Genomic DNA, 22,053 nt, shown 5'->3' with positions numbered 1-22,053 from the left:
TTGATTTTCAAAAACAAGAATCAAGAAAAGTATGAAAAGGTAAACAAGAAAGAGAAATCATAAGGGACTTACTAAACTTGAACTATTTACATTCCTTCATGGAAAGATAATATTTGTAATTCTTGAAACTTTTCTCAGTATTTGGGTATTTGGAGGAATTTTATATATATCTATACACACACATACACACACACATATATATACATGGAAATGTCTATATATATATCCATATATATCTATACATATAGACATATACAACTATGTATATATGTATAGATATATGTAGATATATGTATACATAATACACATATATCTTTACATTTATATATAGATATATATGTATATAATATATAGATATATGTGTATTTATTGATATATATGCATGTATATATAATATATACATACATTATATATATATACATATGCATACACATACACAGAAAGCACAGGGTAAGTTGAATAGAAAGGAATGATATCTTAAAAAATAAAATTAAGGAGTAAAAGAGGAATATATCGAGAGGAGAAAGAGAGAAATGGAATGGGGCAAATTGTCTCTCATACATGAGGCAAGAAAAAACTTTTTCAATGGAGAGGGGAAAAGCGGGGAGGTGAGCGGGAAAAAGTGAATCTTACTCTCATCACATTTGGCTTAAGGAGGGAATAACATGCCCACTCAATTTGGCATGAAAATCTTTCTTACACTACAGGAAATTGAGGGAGAAAGGGATAAATGGGGTATGGGGGGATGGTAAAGTAAGGGCAAGTGGGAAGAGGGAGCAATTAGATGTAAACACTTTTGGAGAAGCACAAGGTCAAAAGAGAGAATAGAATAAATGGGGAGCAGGATAAAATGGAGGGAAATATAGTTAGTCTTTCACAACATGACTATTATGGATGTCTTTTGCATAACCACACATGTATAGCCTATATTGAATTGCTTTCCTTCTCAGTGCGGATGGATGAGGGAAGAAGGGAGAGAAGTTGGAACTCAAAGTTTTAGAAATGAATGCTGAGAATTGTTTTTGCATGCAGCTATGAAATAAGAAGTACACGTAATGGGGTATAGAAATCTATCTTGCCCTACAAGAAAAGAGAGAAGATGGAGATAAGGAAAGGGAGGGGTGTGATAGAAAGGAGGGCAGATTGGGGGAAGGGCTAATCAGAATGCATGGTGTCTTGGGGTGGAGGAAAGGAAGAGATGGGGAGAAAATTTGGAGTTCAAATCTTGTAGCAATGAATGTTGAAAACTAAAAAGAAATAAATAAAATTTTAAAAAATTAATTGAAAATTAAAATTAATTTAAACTATGATCTTTCACTGCCATCTGTTTTAAGAGCACTGTGATGCTTATTTCACACACTTTTCCCATTCTACTTGTAACATATCTATTTTCATACTCAATTTGCACATTCTTTTGGATTACTCTTTGACGATAGAAAGTATATTTTATTTGCCTTTATATCTCCTTAGGGCTGGTGTTCTTAACCTTTTAGTGTAATCGTCCTGATGATTAAATGAAGCCAAATGACCCCCATGCTAGAATACAGTATATAATTTCACAAAATAAAATATATAAAACTACATAGGAAACCATTAACATTGAAATTCAGCTATTAATGTATGTTTTGTTATTTATTCATTTCGATCATGTCCAACATTTTATGAACACATTTGGGATTTTCTTAGCAATGATACTGGAGTGGCTTGTCATTTCCTTCTTCAATTCATTCTATAGAGGAACTGAAACAAATATGTTGGAGTGACTTGCCCAGGATCACGTAGTTAGTAAGTTTCTCAGGAAACATTTGAACTCAGGAGGACAAGTCTTCCTAAATTCAGACCCAGTATTCTGCCATATGTGTGTCTGTGTCTATGTATGTATATACATGTATGGATTTTGTATGTGTATATTTGTATGTATGTGTGTATTATGCATTATGTGTGTATGCTATATATATGGATAGATATGTGTGGTGTGTATGCATCCATGTATGTATGTATGTACATACAGAGTTCACAGACCCTAGTTTTAGAACCTGTGCCCTAGAATAACATATTGCATTACATACATCACCATATATAAGCCTAGGAGTCACAAATTTAGATTCTTCTCTGATGGTGTATGTCTCTTTAAAAGGCCTCAGATTGATAGCAATTCTGGTTGTGAAACACATGAATTGTTCATAGTATGCCTTGCACTTAGAAAGTGAAAACTCTGACAATGTACTAGGAGAATGGGATCTCAAACCTAGTCCAGAAACATCACTGTACATTTCATTCTCAGAGGTGCTCCATATTCAGGATTACAAAGAAATCAAAGATAAAGTCAAACACAGATATTTATAAGAAACATGATTAGATCAGTCAGATATGCTTTAACAGAATAAATGAATTTGATTTGGAATAAGTGTTGTCTGTCACAATGCCTCTGAATCAGTTTCTCCATATATGTTTTCTTTTCTCTCTTCAGTAGTCTGTCAATATATGTGAGCACCTGCAATGAAGCACACACACACACACACACACACACACACACACTTTTATACTTTGACATTGGTCCATTTATCTTCTCATAGACTCTCACAGGACTTTATAAAGTCTTGTGTTTGAGGGAGAGAAATGAAGATTTTGGTGCTATTGGTTGGCTGCCACAATCACACTGCTATTTCATGTATCCTGGGAAAGGCCTGATCGCTTGCTCCTTTCTTCATATCTTTTCTCCTATCCATCAGAGAACTCCTAAAACTCCCATTGATGGTGGCAGTGGGGAGACCTCACCCTGCAGCCCTAACATCAGTTAGCCTCACACATTAGGAAGAAATGTAAGTCTCAATGTCTTAAAGTTTTAAGCTACCTTGCAGGCATGCCAAAGCCTTAACAAAAAGCCTGTTTATATATACATATACATGTGTGTGTATACATATATATATGTATGTATGTATATATACATATATATATGCATATATATATACACACACATATATATACATATACATATATATACATATATATATGTATATATATACACACATATATATTATAAGCTACATTAATGTTTCATCAGTGAATGAATAGCTCATTTTTCTCATTGATATTGATGTTGTTAAATAGTAGGGTAGTATGGAAAAATAACTTTGACTATACTGTGTAGATTAGCCATTTTGGAGTGTATAGAATACATCTATCTCTTATAATGCAGATTATATGTTGCTGATTGATAATGAAATTGGAATTAAGCATTAGTGTTGTAATCATATATGAAAAGGCTGTTGGCCAAAAATGTAGAAATATTATTTTAGTATGCTGCATTAATTTATAGAGTGAAAACAACATGCACATAATAAGACGATTTGCTTTTTGCTAGGTCTCTTAGGTTTGGACTATTACTTTTACTTGTTAATTTGTTTCCTTGCCACGATTCTCTCCCATTCCTAATTTTTCTCCACACTCCTTTCAATCTATCCTCTACATAACTGCCAAAATGTCACTCCCCTTTTCAATATATTCCCTATTACTTCTATGATAAATTGAAAAATCCTCTATTACCTTTTAAAATGTTCTCAATCCAGTAGTGCTATTCCTTTCCAAAATTATTATACATTAATTTCCTTCACAAAAAAAATGCTCCACCCAAACTAGTCTTGCTGTTTCTTATATATGGCACTCTGTCTTTCATTATAATGCTTTTGCAATGGCTGTCCTCCATGTCTGCTATATTTCTTCTTCCCCTTTACCTTTTAGAAGTCCTTCAAAGCTTAATTTATCAACTTTTATACAGGGATGTTTTAGTCTTCCTCTCCTCTTCATCCAGCTGCTTGTGTTTTTCATAAAAAAATTAACACACGTGTATGCATATATGTGTATATGTACATACACATGTACATATATGTATATGTGTGTGTGTTGTGTGTTCTGTATTTATGCATGTATATGTTGTGTATACATACTTTATATAAGCAATTTTGCACGGTATAAAATATAGGTAATATTGTATACATACATGTGCATATATACATATAAAGTGCCATATATGTGTGTATCTCTGTGTATGTGTTTTACCTTCCTTGCTTAGACTATATTTTTAAATCAGGAATCTTTTCATTTTTGTCTCTCTATCCTAAGCAATTACTTTGGCATTTACTAAATGCTTGTTGACTGATTGGCTTCACAGACTTTCACTCTAATTGTGATGCAGAAGTCTGGTGTTTAACTGTTCAAATAACTTGAAAAATAATTCAATTTTACTCTTTCTGAGAAATGTTCATTAGGCACCTACTATGTGCAAATAAGAATTCACATTTATTTAAACTGTTTATAACTTCATGAGAATTTATGTTTTACGGGAAACTCAAAGTGCATTAAAAACACAAACAAAGTATTCAAGTTGTTATAACAGCCCCCAAAACCTCTTGGCATAAGGGATCTCTCTAAAATGTAGATGTAGAGCTGCAAGAGAACTTAGAGAGCATCTAAACTAACCCACTCTCTACTGAAATTTCTGGTAAGATCCTACCTTTGTTGATGTTGAAATCCAAGTGTTCATACCCCATACCCCATGTATGTCATAATAGGCTTTAGGATACTCTTTGTATAAACTAAAATATCACAATTTCCTAAATAGAATGAAACAGGTGTAGTAAATATCAAAATGTTTAGCAGTAGTGTTACATAAATCAGAAGGGAAAAATAGTAAAGATAACAAAGCTATTTTTAATGTACCATTTTCTTTCTGTTTTTCTCATATTTTGAGAATTAGAAAGAATCATATTTTCACTGAGGTAGTTGCTGATATTTTTCTTGCATAAATTTCTCAAATTTTCTTGAATAAATAATACCATTTTAGAATAATCTCTCATTTTATTGTTAAACAGACAGCCACATCTAGTTAAAGTTTTGACTTAGTTTCCTCACTTCTCACATGAGGCTAATCAAAAGACAAACAAAATAGCCACTGTTTAGGACACTAGAGACCAGTGACAGAATGTCAGCTTAGATCATGTATTTCTTCTCCCATTACAAACAACTTCCAAGTCACATGAACAACAAGATTGAGGACTAGACGTGTGTCCCAGAAGAATATGACAGAACAAGAAAATCTTGACATCACAATAAAAAAAAATAATAGAAACATGCATAAGTTCTGAGTACAGAAAATGAAATACCATTTGAAAGAATTTAGTGATTGCCTCTAGAGAATAATTTCAAACTCGAAGAAATGTAGTGGTTAAATTTAACTTTTAATTCAGAAACAAGTTAGCAAGTCATCAGGAGAAAGATTTTCAATTACAAAGGAAAAAAGTTTTGAGAATGCAAGTATTTCATATCCATTAGAAAAAGGATCAGGGAATGGAATAATGTGTTCCAAAGAGCAATGGAACTCAGGGTGCAGCCCAGAGTAACCTACCTTACAAATCTGAACTTAACCATATGGAAAATACAACGAACATTCGATTAAGAGGAACAGTTTGAAACTGTTTAGAAAGACAAACTATTAGAAAGACAAACAGAACTAAAGAGATTATTTGGTTCTCAGATGCCTGAAATATTAGAAATGCAAGAGTGAATAAATGCAACAGAGAAGATGAGCAACAGAAAGAGAATGACAAAAGAGAAATCAGCAAGGAACTTCTTTCTAAATCTACACAAGGAGTTAGGGGTGAAAGCAGAAATCTTGTAGAGTTAATAATGAAGAGGGACATTATGGACCAAATCTGACAAAACCCTGTCTATGGGTAAATCAAAGTTTGCTTTTGGGGGGACTACATTATAATATGACAAAATATATGCATGCGTTAAACAATTCAGAAGGGAAGGAAGGAGAGCAGTGTGTGATGTACCAGCATCAAATCAAAACTAATAATCAGGGATAATCTCAGGAAAAGAAACCTACAGGGGAATGGGTGAGAAAGAGAAGAAAGATTGAAAAGGAGGGAGTAAAAAGTAAGCCTTAATTAGAGGGGGGATACCCGCTGATAAAGAGATATGGTCAGTGGTGAGAAAGAGAGGAAAGATTGAAAAGGGGGGAGTAAGAAGTAAGCCTTCCTTGGAGGGGGGATACCCACTGATAAAGACATATGGTCAGTGAACGGAAATGAGGTCCTTATACTAGATAAGGCCTGGGGGATTTGGTGCTTGAAAAGTCTACTTGTCTTACATTGGATGGGAGGAGGTATTGAAACTCCTGGGAGTAACTGGCATGGCACCTGGAAGAGAGAGAAAGAGAAAGAGAGAGAGAGAGAGAGAGAGAGAGAGAGAGAGAGAGAGAGAGAGAGAGAGAGAGAGAGAGAGAGAGAGAGAACAGACAAGGGGAAGAGATTTTCAGTCAAATGTAGGAAACCAGCAAACAAAAAGGCTAACAAGGGAGAATAGATATCAGTGGTGAGCTGCATAATCAGGGACAGTGTGGGGGAAGGGCCCTGTCACAGGACAGCATTCTCTATGACACCTGTAATAATTGGCAGGGCAGTTTTGCAAGAAAAGCATCTCATCCACGCATCTCTTCACAGCTCTCCTGACCACCTGGCCCACCTCCTTCTCCCCTTTCCCCATCCTATCCCTGCCATGGCAGAGTTTCTCATCAGTGGCACCACTTGTTACCTTTTAGAGTATAGGCTTATGATGCAGCAACTCCTCAACTACAGATACAAGCTTATGTACAATGATTTCCCCATACTCCCAGGCTTTATAGATTTCACAGCAGATCAAGTAAACCTAATCACTTACCAGAAAGATAACTCTGAAGATCCCACTTGTTTTGTCCCCAATGGACACAGTCCCCAATGCCAGGATGGCCACAGCCATGGCACTGGTAGGAGGTATTGGCTTTATCCCCAGAATTCCAGACCAATGAAGTGCACAAAGTGAAGAAATATGAGCAAGGCATCATAACTGATCCTGTGGTCCTTAAGCCCAAAGATTGAGTCAGAAATGTGTTTGAAGCCAAGGAAAGTTTTGGGATGCTGTGGAATCCCAATCACAGACAATGGCAAGATTGGCACCCACCTAGTTGGCATCTTCTCCTCTTGTGACATCAATTTTCTCAAGGAAGAGGAACATGACCATTTCCTGGAGGAGATCATGATCAGGTAAGATGATCTAGTGGTGGTTCCTGCAGGTGTCAATGAAATCAATGAAATCTTGCAGCAGAGCAAGAAAGGGAAACTACCCATTGTGAATAGGGATGATAAACTAGTAGCCATCATTGCCCACAGGGACCTAAAGAAGAATCAGGGCTATCCTTTGGCATCCAAGGACACCAAGAAGCAGCTTTTGTGTGTGGCTACCATTGGTACCAATGAGGACAACAAGTATCAGCTTGACTTCCAAAAGCTCACTGAAGGAAATAATTCCTTAAAGATTAGAGTGGAGTAGATTGAAGCTAAGAACTTTATGAAAAATAAATTATAAAGAAAACCAAAGAATGAAAAAATAGCAGAAAATGTAAAATATCTCAATGGAAAAATAATTGAACTGGAAAAAAGATCCAGAAGAGACAATTTAAAAATTGTTGAACTACCTGAAAGCAGTGATCAAAAAAGAGAGACTAGACATCATCTTTCCAGAAGTTATCAAAGAAAACTGCCCTGATATTCTAGAATCAGAGCGCAAAATAGATTTTGAAAGAATCCAATGATCACTTCCTGAAAGAGATCATAAAAGGAAAACTCCTGGGAATATTGTAGCCAAATTCCACAGCTCCCAGGTCAAGGAGAAAATATTACAAGTAACCAGAAAGAAACAAAGTATTGTGGAAACAAAATGAGGATAACAGAAGATCTAGCAGTTTCTATATTAAGGGATCAAAGGACTTGGAATATGATACTTCAAAGATCAAAGAAGCCAGGATTAAAAGCAAAAAGCATCTATCCAGTAATACTGAATATAATATTTCAGGGTAGAAAATGGTCAGTCAATGAAATAGAGGACTTTCAAGCTGAATAGAAAATTTGACTTTCAAACACTAGAATCAAGAAAAGTATGAAAAGGTAAACAGGAAAAAAAATCATAATGGACTTACTAAAATTGAACTGTTTACATTCCTACATGGAAAGATCATATTTGTAACTCTTGAGGCTTTTCTTGGTATTAGGGTAGTTGGAGGGATTATATACATATAAACATAGGACACAAGGTGAGTTGAAAATAAAGGGATGATACCTAATAAAATAAAATTAAGGGGTGAGAGAGGATTATATTGGGAAAAAAGAGAAAGGGAGAAATAGAATGGGGTAAATTATTTCTCACATAAAAGAGGCAAGAAAAAAGCTCTTCTCGATGGAGAGAAAAAGGGGAGGGGGAGAGTGAAAGAGTGAAGGTTTTCCTTGTTGTGTTTGGCTTAAAGAGAGGATAACATGCACTCTCTATTTGGTATGAAAATCTATCTTACACTACAGGCAAGTAGGGGAGAAGGAGATAGGGGGATGATATAAATGAGGGAAAATGGAAGGAGGGGGTAAGTAGAAGGAAATACATTTGAGGAGGGACAGGGTCAAAGGAGGGAATAGAATAAATGGGGAGGGGTAGAATAGGATGGAGGCAAGTATAGTCTTTCACATCATCATTATTATGCAAAGGTTTTTCATGTCTTCATATATGTAACCTATATCAAATTGCTTGCCTTCTTAATAGGGATGGGTGGAAAGGGAGGAAGGAAGAGAACTTGGAACTCAAAGTTTTAAACAAATGCTAAAAATTGTTTTTACATACTACCGGGAAATAAGACATACAAGCAATGGAGTATAGAAATCTACCTTGCCTTTCAAGAAAATAGAGGGGAAGGGGATGAAAGAAGGGAGTGGTGTCATATAAGGGACGGCAGATTGAGGGAAGATGTAATTTGAATGCAAGATCTCTTGGGATGGCCAGAGAGGGAGAAAATTTGGAACTTATAATCTTGTGTAAGTGAATGTTGAAAACTAAAAATAAATAAAGTAAAAAAAAATAAAATTTAAAGAGGGGAATGATTAAAAAGAGGGCAGATAAAAAAGGAAATGCTTAGTAGCCAAACAAACTTTAGAGGAGTGATATAATGTTAAAAGATATGGATAAATAGAATAAAATGGAACTGAAGTAAATGTACACTTTGCAATCATAACTGTGAATATGAATGGGACAAACTCTCCCACAAAAGAGAAGTAGATAAAAGAATGGATTAGAAACCAGAATCTAACAATATGCTACAAGAAACACACTTGAAACAGAGAGAATCACACAGAGATAAAATAAGGTACTTGAGTAGAATCCATCATGCTTCAGCTGACATAATAAAAAGGTAAAGGTAGAAACTATGATTTCAGATAAAGCAAGAGCAAAAACAGACCTAATTAGAAGAGATAAGCATGGAAACTACATCTTGCTAAAAGACAACATGCACAGTGAAAAAAATATAAACACAAATGAATCAAAGAGCATATATCCAAATTCTTAAAGGAAAAGTTAAATAAATTATATCATGAATGTAACAGGAAAACTACACTAGCGAGGGAATGTCAATTTCCCCCTCAGAGATTGGTTAAATCTAATCATAAAACAAATAGGAAAGAAGTTAAGGAGATCAATAGAGTCTTAGAAAGTTTAAATATGAGGGACACTTAGAAAAAACTCAATAAGACTAGAAAGGAATACATCTTTTCTGCAGCTGTACATTACATCTTCACAAAAATTGAACATATATTAGAACATAAAATTCTCAAATCCAAATGCAGAATAGCAGAAATATTAAATGCACCATTTTCAGGTCTTGTGTAATAAAACTACCTTTAGTAAGGGCAATGGAAACAGATCAAATATTTATTGGAAACTAAATAATCTAATCCTAAAGAATAAGTGTACCAAAGAACCAATCACAGAAATAAAAGATCATTTCATTTCAGAGAATAAAAATTGAAGAATATTTCAAAATTTGTGGGATGAAGTCAGATAAGTACGTAGAGGAAGTTTTAATCTCTACGTGGTTATCTCAAAAGAATTGAATTGGTCATGCACCTAAAAAAAAGTTAGCAAAAGAACACCAACTCAACACCAAAATGACCTGATAATCAAAGGAGAGAATAATGAAATGGAAAATTTAAAAAAAAAACCTTTGATCTAATAAATAAAATTAAGAATCGCCTTCATAAGATCAATAAAAGAAATATTGGTCATTTTATTTAAAAAAGAAAACTGAATTACAAGTATCAAAAATAAAAAGGATGAATGCACCACCAATGAAGATGAGATTAAAATATTTTGTCCAATTATATTCCAGTAAAACAGGTAAGGTAAAATTTATGAATATCAACAAAAATATAAATTTTCCAGATTAGCAGAAAAAAATGGAATGCTTAAATGATCCTATCTTAGAAAAGAAGTTGAACAAGCCCTCAATGAACTCCTTAAGAAAAAATTATCAGGACTAAATGGATTCACAAGTGAATTTTGCCAATTAGCAATTAATCTCAATGCTATTGTAATGTTAATTAGAGAGTTGAAGATCTTTCCTACCCATTGATGGGTCTACCCATTAAAAGAGGCTTGATTAGGAAAGGTTCACAACATTTTTAATTTCTGGTGCTCTGGTTCCCAAAGCTTATGATGCCCTATGGCTCTGAAAAGTGTTTAAATACCCTGAGGTGAGAGTTTATTTGGGGATTGCTCTTTGGAAGTGTTTGTTTGGCCAGAGGACACTCTGGGCAGTCACTAAAGAGCCCCCAGCTTTGAAAACCCAACTGTTGGTGTTTCTCTCTCTGGTAACTATGTATGTATGGTCAGACACTTAGATCTGTCTGTTGATCTGTGATGTATGTATTGCTTAGGGTAAGATAGTTCGAAGTCCTGTCTGTTGATTATTATTTCTTTGTATTTTCCATGAAGTTCAGGGTGCTGACTTTCCCCTATGAACTAAGTGAATGTGATGGCAATCAGCTTAGGATCTTTTGTTGTTTTTATTTTACTTAAAGTGCCTCTGATTGAATAATATGATTAAAGAAGATCTTCCCCTCCCCTACCTACCCATTGGGCCTACCCACTGAGGGAAGCTTCATTAGGGGAGTTGCTTTGTAGAAGGATCCCAAGTACTTTTTTTTTTTCTATTGAAGCACTGGGTCAGAGGGTTATGCCCTTCTGCTCTGAAAACTGCATAAATACTCTGAGGGTGAGGTTTTTCTTTGGGGTTTACTGACTGGATGTGTTTGTTTGGCTAGACGAGGACTCTGGGAAGCCTCTAAAGAGCTCCCTGGCTTGGAAAACCCAGATGTTGGTACTTCCCTCTCTGGTAAATTTGGTCAGACAGTTGGACTTGTTTGTTGATGGTCAGGCAGAGGAAGATATCTCTATTGACTTTTGATTTCTCTTTACTTTCTTTGAAGTTCAGGGTACTGACTCCCCTGAACTAGGTGAATACTATATGTGCTTAAGCTAATCCCTCAACAGTTGTCTTTTCTTTTAGAGAAGCAGATCAAAGAACCTTAGATAGCATACCCACCCAACCCCTCCAACCACTCCCATTTGTGTCTATGTGCTTACTGATACAATGAATGATTTATGTGCTTGATTTTCCCCCCAATTTATTTATTATTTTTAGTTTTCAACATTCATTTCCACAAGATTTTGAGTTAAAAATTTTTGCCCCATCTCTCTCCTCCCCACACCCCAAAATACCTTGCATTCTGATTACCCTTTACTCCAATCTATCCTCCCTTCTATCATACCCCATCCTTCTCTTTTCCCCATCTTCTCTCTTTTGTTGTAGGGTAAGATAGAATTCTATACCCCATCACCCATATTTCTTATTTCCCAGTTACATGCAAAAACAATTCTCAAAATTCATTCCTAAAACTTTGAGTTCTAACTTCTCTCCCTTCCTCCCTCCCCACACATCCCCACTGAGAAGGCAAGCAATTCAATATAGGCTATATATGTGTAGGTTTGCTAAAGAATTCCCTAATAGTCATGTTGTGAGAGAGTAACTATATTTCCCTCCATCCTATCTTGCACCCCATTTATTCTATTCTCTCTTTTGACCTTATCCCTCACCAAAAGTGTTTACTTCTAATTACCCCACTCATCTCATTTGAACTCACTTCTATCATTACCCCCACACCCCATGTGTCCCCTTCGTCCCCTTCTCCCCTACTTTCCTGTAGTGTGAAATAGATTTTCATAGCAAATTGAGGGTGCATGTAATTCCCTCTTTAAGTCAAATGTGATGAGAGTAAGGTTCACTTTTTCCCTCTCACCTCCCCCTTTTCTCCTCCATTGAAAAAACTTTCTCTTGCCTTTTTTATGAGATAATTTGCCCCATTCCATTTCTCCCTTTCTCCTCCCAATATATTCCTCTCTCACATCTTAATTTTATCTTTTTACATATAATTCCTTCCTATTGAACTCACTCAGTGTCCTTTGTGTGTGTGTGTGTGTGTGTGTGTGTGTGTGTGTGTGTGTGCTGTATGTGTGAGTAATCCCTCCAACTACCCAAATACTGAGAAAAGTTTCAAGAGTTACAAATACTATCTTTCCACGTAGGAATGTGAACAGTTCAACTTTAGTAAGTTCCTTATGATTTTTCTTTCCTGTTTACCTTTTTATACTTCTCTTGATTCTTGTGTTTGAAAATCAAACTTTCTTTTCAGCTCTGGTCTTTTCATCAAGAATGCTTGAAAGTCCTCTATTTCATTGAATGACCATTTTTTCCCTTGAAGTATTATACTCAGTTTAGCTAGGTAGGTGATTCTTGGTTTTAATCCTAGTTCCTTTGACTTCAAGAATATCATATTCCAACTCCTTCAATTCCTTAATACAGGAGCTGCCAAATCCTGTGTTATCCTGATTGTATTTCTGCAATACTCTAATTGCTTCTTTCTAGCTGTTTGCAATATTTTCTCTTTGACCTGCAAACTCTGAAATTTGGCTACAATAATCCTAGGAGTTTCTCTTTTTGGATCTCTTTCAGGAGGTGATTGGTGAATTCTTTCAATGTTTATTTTGCCCACTGGTTCCAGAATACCCAGGCGATTTTCCTTGATAATTTCATGAAAGATGATGTCTAGGCTCTCTTTTTTATCATAACTTTCAGGTAATCACATAGTTTTAAAACTGTCTCTCATAGATCTATTTTCCAGGTCATTTATTTCTCCAATGAGATATTTCACATTGTTTTCTATTTTTCATTCCTTTGGTTTTGTTCTGTAATTTCTTGGTTTTTCATGAAATCATTAGCCTTCCATCTGCTCCTTTCTAGTTTTTAAAGAACTATTTTCTTCAGTGAGTTTTTGAACCTCCTTTTCCATTTGGCTAATTCTACTCTTTAAAGCATTCTTTTCCTCATTGATTTTTTGGATCTCTTTTGTCATTTTAGTTAGTCTATTTTTAAAGGTGTTAATTTCTTCAGCATTTATTTTGGGTCTCCATTAGTTAGCAACCTGTTTGCTTGCTTTTCATGGTTTTCTTGCATCACTCTCATTTCTCTTCCCAATTTTTCTTCCACCTCTCTTACTTGATTTTCAAAATCCTTTCTGAGCTCTTCTATGACCTGAGACCATTCTATATTTATTCTGGAGGTTTTGGATGCAGAAGCCTTGACTTTTATGTCTTCCTCTAATGGCATGCATTGTTCCTCCTCATCTGAAAGAATGGAAGAAAATACCTACTTACCAAGAAGGTAGCCTTCTATTGTCTATTCTTTTACCCTTTTGGGGGCCAGTTACTTGACTTTTGAGTTCTTTGTCAAGAAGGGGGTGTACTCTAGGGACCTGTAAGTTCTCAGTTCCTGCAACGTGGCGCAATCAAAAGAGAGGAGTTTGCTCCTCTCCTGGCTTGTGCTCTAGTCTGTTAGCAAGATTCACTCTACAGAGCCTCCACCAAGTCCACCACACCAGTCAGCTCTCCTCCTCACCCCAGAGCTCCCACCTAGGGCTGAGATTCAGATCAGCTGCTCAACTCCCCCAGGGTCTTTAGGCCAGGCCTCCAACACTGGAAGCTGCTGCTTCCTGTGGCCAGGGCTAGCCTGCTGCCTTCCCTTCTCACCCAGGTAAAAGAGCTTTCTCACTGACCTTTAAAGCTGTCTTTGATGTTTGTGAGTTGAGGAATATGAGACTCGCAGCTACTTCTGGTGGTGCCTTGAAGACTGCTCCAGTCCTGCCCTTGCCGTGGAGTGGCCAAGGCTGGCTTGCACTTCGCTCTGTGCCTGGTACAATAGACCTTTCCTGTTAGCCTTTCAGGCTGCCTTGGGATGGAAAACTCTTTCACTTTGTCGTTTTGTGACTTCTTCTGCTCTAGAATTTGTTTAGAGCCAATTTTTACAGGTATTTTATGGGTTTTGGAGGGAGAGCTTCTAGAGGTGTGTCCTTCTACTCTGCTATGTGCTTGATTGAAGTAATTGTTGACCCTTCAAAACTTGCTTTCCTTTCAGGAGAGCAGATCTAAGAACCATCCTGGATATGTCAGGTGCTGGTTTTTGCAATTGTATATACTATTCAGAAAAAAATAGGTAAAGAAGTTCAACTAAATTACTTTTATGTCATAAATATGGTTTTGATTCTTAAACCAGGTTTTAATTCTTAAAACGGAGTAGGAAAATTATTAACTGGGCTTTTCTCCAAAGCTTGGTGCCAGAATCTGCTGCTTCAGTCACATCCTTGAAAAAAGATGGTGAAGGTCAGAGTCAACAGATTTGGCCATATTGGGAGCCTGGTGACCAGGGCTGCATCACCTCAGGTAGAGGAGACATCATGGTCATCAATGACCCCTTCATTGAACTCAACTATAGGATTTGTATGTTTCAAAATGACTCCACCCATGGCAAGTTCAAGGGCACTCAAAGCTGAGAATGGGAAGTTGGTGATCAATGGAAAATCCATTGCCATCTTTAAAAGTGGGATCCCACCAACATCAAATGGGTAGATGATCATGTTGTAAAGTTCATTGGAGTCTTTGCTATCACGGAAAAGTCTGAGGTTCTCTTGAACGGTGAAACCAAGAGGATCATCATCTCTGCCCCTTCTACTGATGCTCCAATGTTTGTGATGGGAGTAAATCATGAGAATTATGATAACTCCCTTAAGTTTGTCAGTAATTCTTCCTACACTACCAACTGCTTGGCTCCCTTGGTCAAGGTCATTCATGACAACTTCTGCACTGTGGAAGGACTCATGACTACAGATCATGCCATTACTGCTACCCAGAAGACAGTAGATGGCCCCTCTGGCAATCTGTGGCATATTGGGATTGGTGTTGCCCAAAACATCATCATTGCTTCCACTAAGGCTGTGGGCAAGGTCATACCTGAGCTGAATGCAAAGTTCACAGGCATGGCCTTCCATGTGCTACTCCCAATGTATCTGTTGTGGATCTGACCTGCCACCTGGAGAAACCTAACAAATATGATAATATCAAGAAAGTGGTGAAGCCGGCATCATAGGGACCCTTGAAGGGCATTTTGGGCTACACAGAGGACTAGGTTATATCCTGTGACTAACAGCAAGACACACTCTTCTACCTTTGATTCTGGCACTGGTATTGCCCTCAATGACCATTTTGTCAAATTCATTTCCTGGTATAACAATGAATATGGTTACAGAAATCATGTAGTAGACCTCACGGTCAGCATGGACTCCAGGAAGTAAAGTGGAAAGCAATAGATCTTCATCCCCAGCCAGAAAAGGAGTAACACTTCTGGGGAGCCCACATTCCAAACCTACATTCCTATGTTGCGGGTCCCATTCATATCCTTGTCCCAAAGCACCCCTATAGTAGAGGGGAGAAGCCTAGAGTCCTGTATTGTTTACCATTCATAAAGTCAACATATTCAGTGCAACAAGAAAAAGAAAGAAAATTATAAACAAATTTCCTCAATGATTATCAATTCAAAAAAATTTACATAAAATACTAGCTAAGCGAGTACAGCAATATCTTGCAAATATCATACACTACGACCAAGTAAGACTTATACCAGGAATGTCAGACTAGTTCAATATTAGAAAAACTGTCAGTATAATCAACCACATCAATAACAAAAGCAACAAAAAACCATAGATATAGAAAAGGCCTTTGGCAAAATGCAGTACAACAATTTAAGTGGAAAAAAATAACTACATGACAAAATCATCAAAAATAAATGTTAAAAAAGTTACAAATATCAAACAGGACTGAGAGATATGAGACTATACCTCCAATCTACCACGTTGTGAAGAAATAGAAGTGTTACACATTGCCCACATTTTCAGACTTTTTCAAAATACTGAACAGTTGTGCTGACTTTGTTTCCTGTATAAAAAAATTTGTCTTATGCATTGGCCTTCTGGAAAAGGGAGGAGGAGATGTATGTGGAATATTACAGTGATGTAAAAAACAAGTACTATCCATTAAAAACTTCTTATTTAAAAAGAGATACATAATGAACTATTCTAAAAGCCAATGGTTAAATAGTTATTAAGTAACATTATTGTATTTACCATATATTATAAAGTGCCTATGAATATAAAGCAATAGTTTCAGGAATCCACTTAACCTATTAAAGAGACAATGCTCTTTACACAAAGTACTATTTCTCTCTATATAGGTTTGCAACATATGTCTAGAATAAAGCCTTTTATTGTGATAAAGGTGTTTTACACAACAGTTCTGCTGTGAGAAGTAGGATATCCTCACTTTCCCTCATGATGTCAGAGTTGAGGTAAAGGAAATTCATTTTAGATCTCTAATAGGAAGCTACAGATAGTTACAAATGAACTCTAAACCTTTTAGGTCTTGGACTTCTGGGTCAGTAAAAATGTTAATTCCTATTATTTGGCATCTTTTCTAAGTCTGGTTAACTCTAGTCCTATTGTATTTGGGGTGTGTGTGTGTGTGTGTGTGTGTGTGTGTGTGTGTGTGTGTGTGTATGTGTGTGCATGAGTGCACATGCTAGAAAAAGTGTGAGATTCCATAAAAGATAATCCATAAACTATTGTGGGACATTTGGTCTGTTTAAACATCTATCCTAAGAGACTGTGTATATATTTCTTTTTGATTGGAGACCTCTTGCTGCTTTGCAGCAAAAATGATTTGATATTTGTCTCTTCTTCTACTTATGTGTGTGTGTGTATCTTATTTCATTCCTCTCCCCCTCCAATATCTGTAATATTTCCTGCCTAAAGTTAGGCTTGACTGCTGCTGCTCCTTCCCAGTGATGTAGCCATAACCTCCTTATCCAGGTTTATTACATGTGTCTTTGAAGGGGGCAGGACAACTTAAGAAAGGTTCAATGAGGGGACGTTGGTATTGTGTGATTTGCTATTAAGGTGAAATTTAAGTTCCATATCATAGTGATCTTAATTCGTTTTGAAAAAATTCTATCCAGATTTGAATTTTGATTTGTTTTTATTGAAAGTATGACCATATGCATCTGAAGCTGAGAAAATGCTTCTTTGTTTTGTGTAGGTAGGTGAAGTTGTGAAAGTACTATGTAAAAATCAGTATCTATTTGTTTAGTTGTAGTCTTGTCAAGGCAGAAAACTATCTGACTTAATAAACTAAATTTGGAAGAAAAGACTTGTCTACCGTCTAATTTGAGCTGATTTGTCAATGTTAATGATTTAACTGCAGTCAATTTACTTGTGAAATAGTTTGTGGTTAAACATCCATATATAGAGATATAAGTGTGTATGTGGCATTTTATATATTATATATATGTATATACATATATATGTGTGTATACATATGTTTATATGTGTGTGTTTGTGTTTTGTGTGTATGTGTATATATGGTTACAATCCATATATTTGCATGCATACATCTATGTGTGTATATGACTACATTATGAAAACACATCTGGCTCCTATGACTAACAAGGTGGAGGACTAGACATTTTCCCTGATCCTCAAGACCTCTTAATCCTCTCCAAACCAGAAATTTAAATTGTCTCAATGGTCTAAGACACCAGAATTCAAAACATTTTAAAATAACATGAACTCTTACCTAATGAGCCTACTCAGCACCCATGTTCTCACTACATACCACACTACCAGCAACAAGGACCCTAAAGGCTTGCCATAAAATGAACCTTCCCTATAGTAGTCCCCTCTCCATCCTCTTTCCACTGCTGCGAGGATCCAAGTTCCAAAGAGCAGAAATTTCTTGAGGTTTTAATAGCCAGTTATAATATGCTCTGTGCTACAATGGAATTCTACAAGAGAATGGTGGAACAAAAGGAAAAAGGTTATATGAACCTCACACTTCTGTCACACATACCCATCATCCCAGACTTTAGAAGATTCAAAAGTCAAATGACAAGAGTCAAAACAGGATGCACTAGTACTAGGACAATAGTGTTCTGCACAGTTAGACAAGACAACTGAGAAATCAAACGACTCAGGAAAGGGGTGGAGGAAAGGAGAACTGTGGTGCACTCCACTTACCCTAAGAGAAAGAGCTCAGCATGCATATAGTGCACATGTATGCATTTTATATATATATATATATATATATATATGTATGTATGTATATATATATATATATATGATGGGTTCAATTTGACAATTTCCTTGAGGGAAAAAAGAAATTCTTCAAGAGAATGGGAAGAAAGCCTTCAAATACAAAAGAAAGGCCATTTGAATAACATAGGACATGTTTTTGATGCATTGGTAACTGCGGAAGGGAGTAGAATAACGTAATCTAAAGAAAAACAGAGTTTAGGATAGAGGTCAGGGTGATATCCTATGAATATGAAGTTAATCATAAATGAAACAGATGAATGTTCAATAATAAAGAGGGAACTGAAACATTCTTAGACTGCAAATGAGACCTAAAGAGATCATTTGCTTCTCATCCCAGAAAACAGAAAGGCAAGAAGAGTGAATGAAGGCACCAAGCAAGGACAGCATCATCAACTGAATGACCGTAGAGACACCAGTAAGAGACTTCTTTATAAATGTACACAAGGGGATACAAAAGCAAAAATCGGATTGAAATGATGGCAGAGGGCCGGACTAGGAGTTATGTAGAAAATCTTGTGGCAATCCTCCTGCAGGTGAATCAATACTTTACACTTCTTGCAGAACCAAATTTCAAAAGGGAATATTGCCTACAATAAGGAAAGAGATGATAAAAATAGAGGAAAATAAGATAAAGGGAAATACAATTAGCAATCCTAAGTGTGAAAGGAATGAAATGGAAGAGGAGAGAACAGGGCTGGGGAACCTGAAGCCTTGAGGTCACATGTGGCCCACTAGTTCTTCAAATGCAACCCTTTGACTGAATCCAAACTTCACATTCCAAGGAATTTGTTTTCTGAAGTTTGGACTCAGTCAAAGGGATGCATTTGAAGACATAGAGGGCCACCTGTGGCCCTGAGGTCACAGGTTCCTCATCCATGGAATAGAATGGATTAGAAATTAGAATAAAACAGCATGTGTTTGGTTTTTTGTTTTGTTTTGTTTTTCACAAGAGACACACTTGAGGGGGTAACTAGGTGATACCGTGAGGAGAGTACCAGCCCTGGAGTCAGGAGGACCTGAGTTTAAATCCAGCCTCAGACACTTGACACATTTACTAGTTGTGCAACCTTGGGCAAGTCACTTAACTGCAATTTCTTTGCCTTCCACCCTTCAAACCGAAAAAGAGACACACTTGAAACAATTCAAAAAAGTTAAACACACAGATAAAATAAGGGGCTGGAGCAGAATCTATTATGCTTCTGCTGAATTTAAAAAAAGACAAGAGTAACAATCAGTATTTCACATGAAGCAAAAACAAAAATGGACCTAATTAAAAGAGATAAGCAGGGAAATTACATCTTGTTAAAAACATCATACACAATGAATTGATATTAATAGTGAACATATGCAGATCAAACGGCATAGCACACATCTTCTGGAAGAAGAAGTCAAAGTTAGAGAAGAAAACAACAAAACTACATTAGTGGGAAACTTCAGTTTACCACTCTCAGATAAATCTAACCACAAAATAAAGAAGAAAAAAGTTACAGAAATAAACAGATTTTTAGAAAAGTTAGATGTGATAAACCACGGAAGAATACTGAATGGAAAGAGAAAGTATACTTCTTTTTCACCTATATGGCACCTTCAAAAAATTGATCATGTGGATTAAGTCATAAAAAACTCAGAAACAAGTACAGAAATATTTATTTCAGATCATATTGATATAAAATACATTCAATAAAGGATTATTGAAGCATAGATTAAAAATTAAGTGGAAATTAAATAATGTAATCCTAAAGAATGAGTGAGTTTGAACAAATAATAGAAACAATAATTTCCCATAAAATGAAACAATGAAGCAACACATTTACAACAATGAAACAACATACACAAAGTTGTGGGGTGCAGTCAAAGCAATATTATGGGAAAATGTTATCTCTAAACACTTTTGTCAATAAAATAGAGAAAGAGTACATGAACAAAGCGGGCATAGAATAAAACAAAGTGGCAATAACTTAAAAATCCTCAATTAAGCACAAAATAGAAACCCTGAAAGTCAAAGGAGAGATTAATATAATTGAAACTGAAAAGAACATTGATGTATTAAGCAAAACTATAAACTTACATGTTTTAAATGGAAAAAAATAAACCATTGATTAACTTTATTTTAAAAAGAAGGAAAACAAAATTACCAGTATAAAAAATAGGGTAAAAGCACAACAAATGAAGAAAAATTTAAGCAATTATGAAATTGATTGTCCAATTAGATGGTTAAACACTTAGAAAAATATAAATTGCCCAGATAAATAGAATAGGGAATAGAATATTGAAACAGAAAACTTAAATAATTCTATCTTACCAAAGGAAATTGAACAAGCCCCTGAGGAGGGGGAGGGAGGGAACCTAGCAGCTGGTGGAATCACAAATGTTGTTTAAAGAACAATTAGACTGTTCAAAAAAAGTAGGTAAAGGAGGAATGCTGCTAAATTCCTTCTATGACCATTTTTTTTTATTTTCAGGTCTAAATGTATTCCCTTCCGCCATTTAGATAGCAAAAATAGGATATCCGCTATATATTTGAAGTCATGCAAAATATACTTCCACACTACCCATATTATAGTGGTGGGAAGGGAAGCAAGAAAAAAATTAAAGTGAAAAAATATGATTCAATTTTCACTGAGTTCATCAGTTCTCTCTTTGGAGGTGGATAGTATTTTTCATCATAAATCCTTTGGAAATGTTGTGGATCATTGTATTGATCAGAGTAGCTAAATCTTTCATAATTGATCATCTTCCTGCTGTGTACAAAATTCTCCAACTTCTCTTTACTTCACTTTGTATCAGCTCATAGAAGTCTTCTCAGACTTTCCTGAATCCATCCACTTCATTAATTCTTGGAGCAAAAGATTATTTCATCACAATCATATACCAAAAATTGTTCAGCCACTTTTCAAATGATGAATATCCCTTCAGTTTCCAATCTTTGGCACCACAAATAGAACTACTATAAATGTTCACAAATATATTTTTCATACCTACACCAGGGAAAGTAAAAAAAAAAATGGAAAACTATAGACCGATTTTCCTAATGAGCATTGATATAAATTTTTCAAATAAAGTAACAGCATGGAGATTACAGCAAAACATCAAAGAAATCATAGACTATGACCAGATTGTTTATACCCAGAATTGGGGGCTCATTCATTATTAGAAAAACAATAAATATAATTGCCTGTATCAATTATATCCTTAGATACAGAAAAAAGAAACTTTGGATAGAATATAATGCCTCTTCCTATTAAAATCAAAAGAAAGCATAGGAATAAATTGAATTTCCTTTAAATGATAAAATCTAAAACCAAGCTCAAGCATTATCTGTCAGGAAGATGAACTAGATGGTTCTCCAATGAGATCATTGGTAAAGACATGATGTCCATCGCCACCATTATTATTAGTATTGTACTAGAGATGCCACCTATAGCAATAAGAAAAGAAATAAAAATGGAACAATATATCAAGAGGAAAGAAAGCTATCACTTTTTGGAAGATATGAGAACACTAGAGTCAACTAAAAAAATAAACAGCATTGCAGGATATAAAATAAACCTGCACAAATTATCAGCATTTCTATACATTTGGTTACAAAAGTAACCAAAAGGTA

General features: G+C 35.6%; 1 pseudogene; it reads left to right on the top strand.

Moving 5' to 3' along the window:
* The first annotated feature begins 6,561 nt into the window (after nucleotides 1-6,561).
* LOC140517276 (inosine-5'-monophosphate dehydrogenase 2-like) lies at nucleotides 6,562-7,371 on the top strand (annotated as a pseudogene).
* Nucleotides 7,372-22,053: the final 14,682 nt, after the last annotated feature.

Source organism: Notamacropus eugenii, chromosome 1 (assembly GCF_028372415.1).
Source record: "Notamacropus eugenii isolate mMacEug1 chromosome 1, mMacEug1.pri_v2, whole genome shotgun sequence".
NCBI lineage: Eukaryota > Metazoa > Chordata > Mammalia > Diprotodontia > Macropodidae > Notamacropus > Notamacropus eugenii.
The sequence above is the reverse complement of the archived record's forward strand: the minus strand, read 5'-3'. Positions and strand labels throughout refer to the sequence as shown.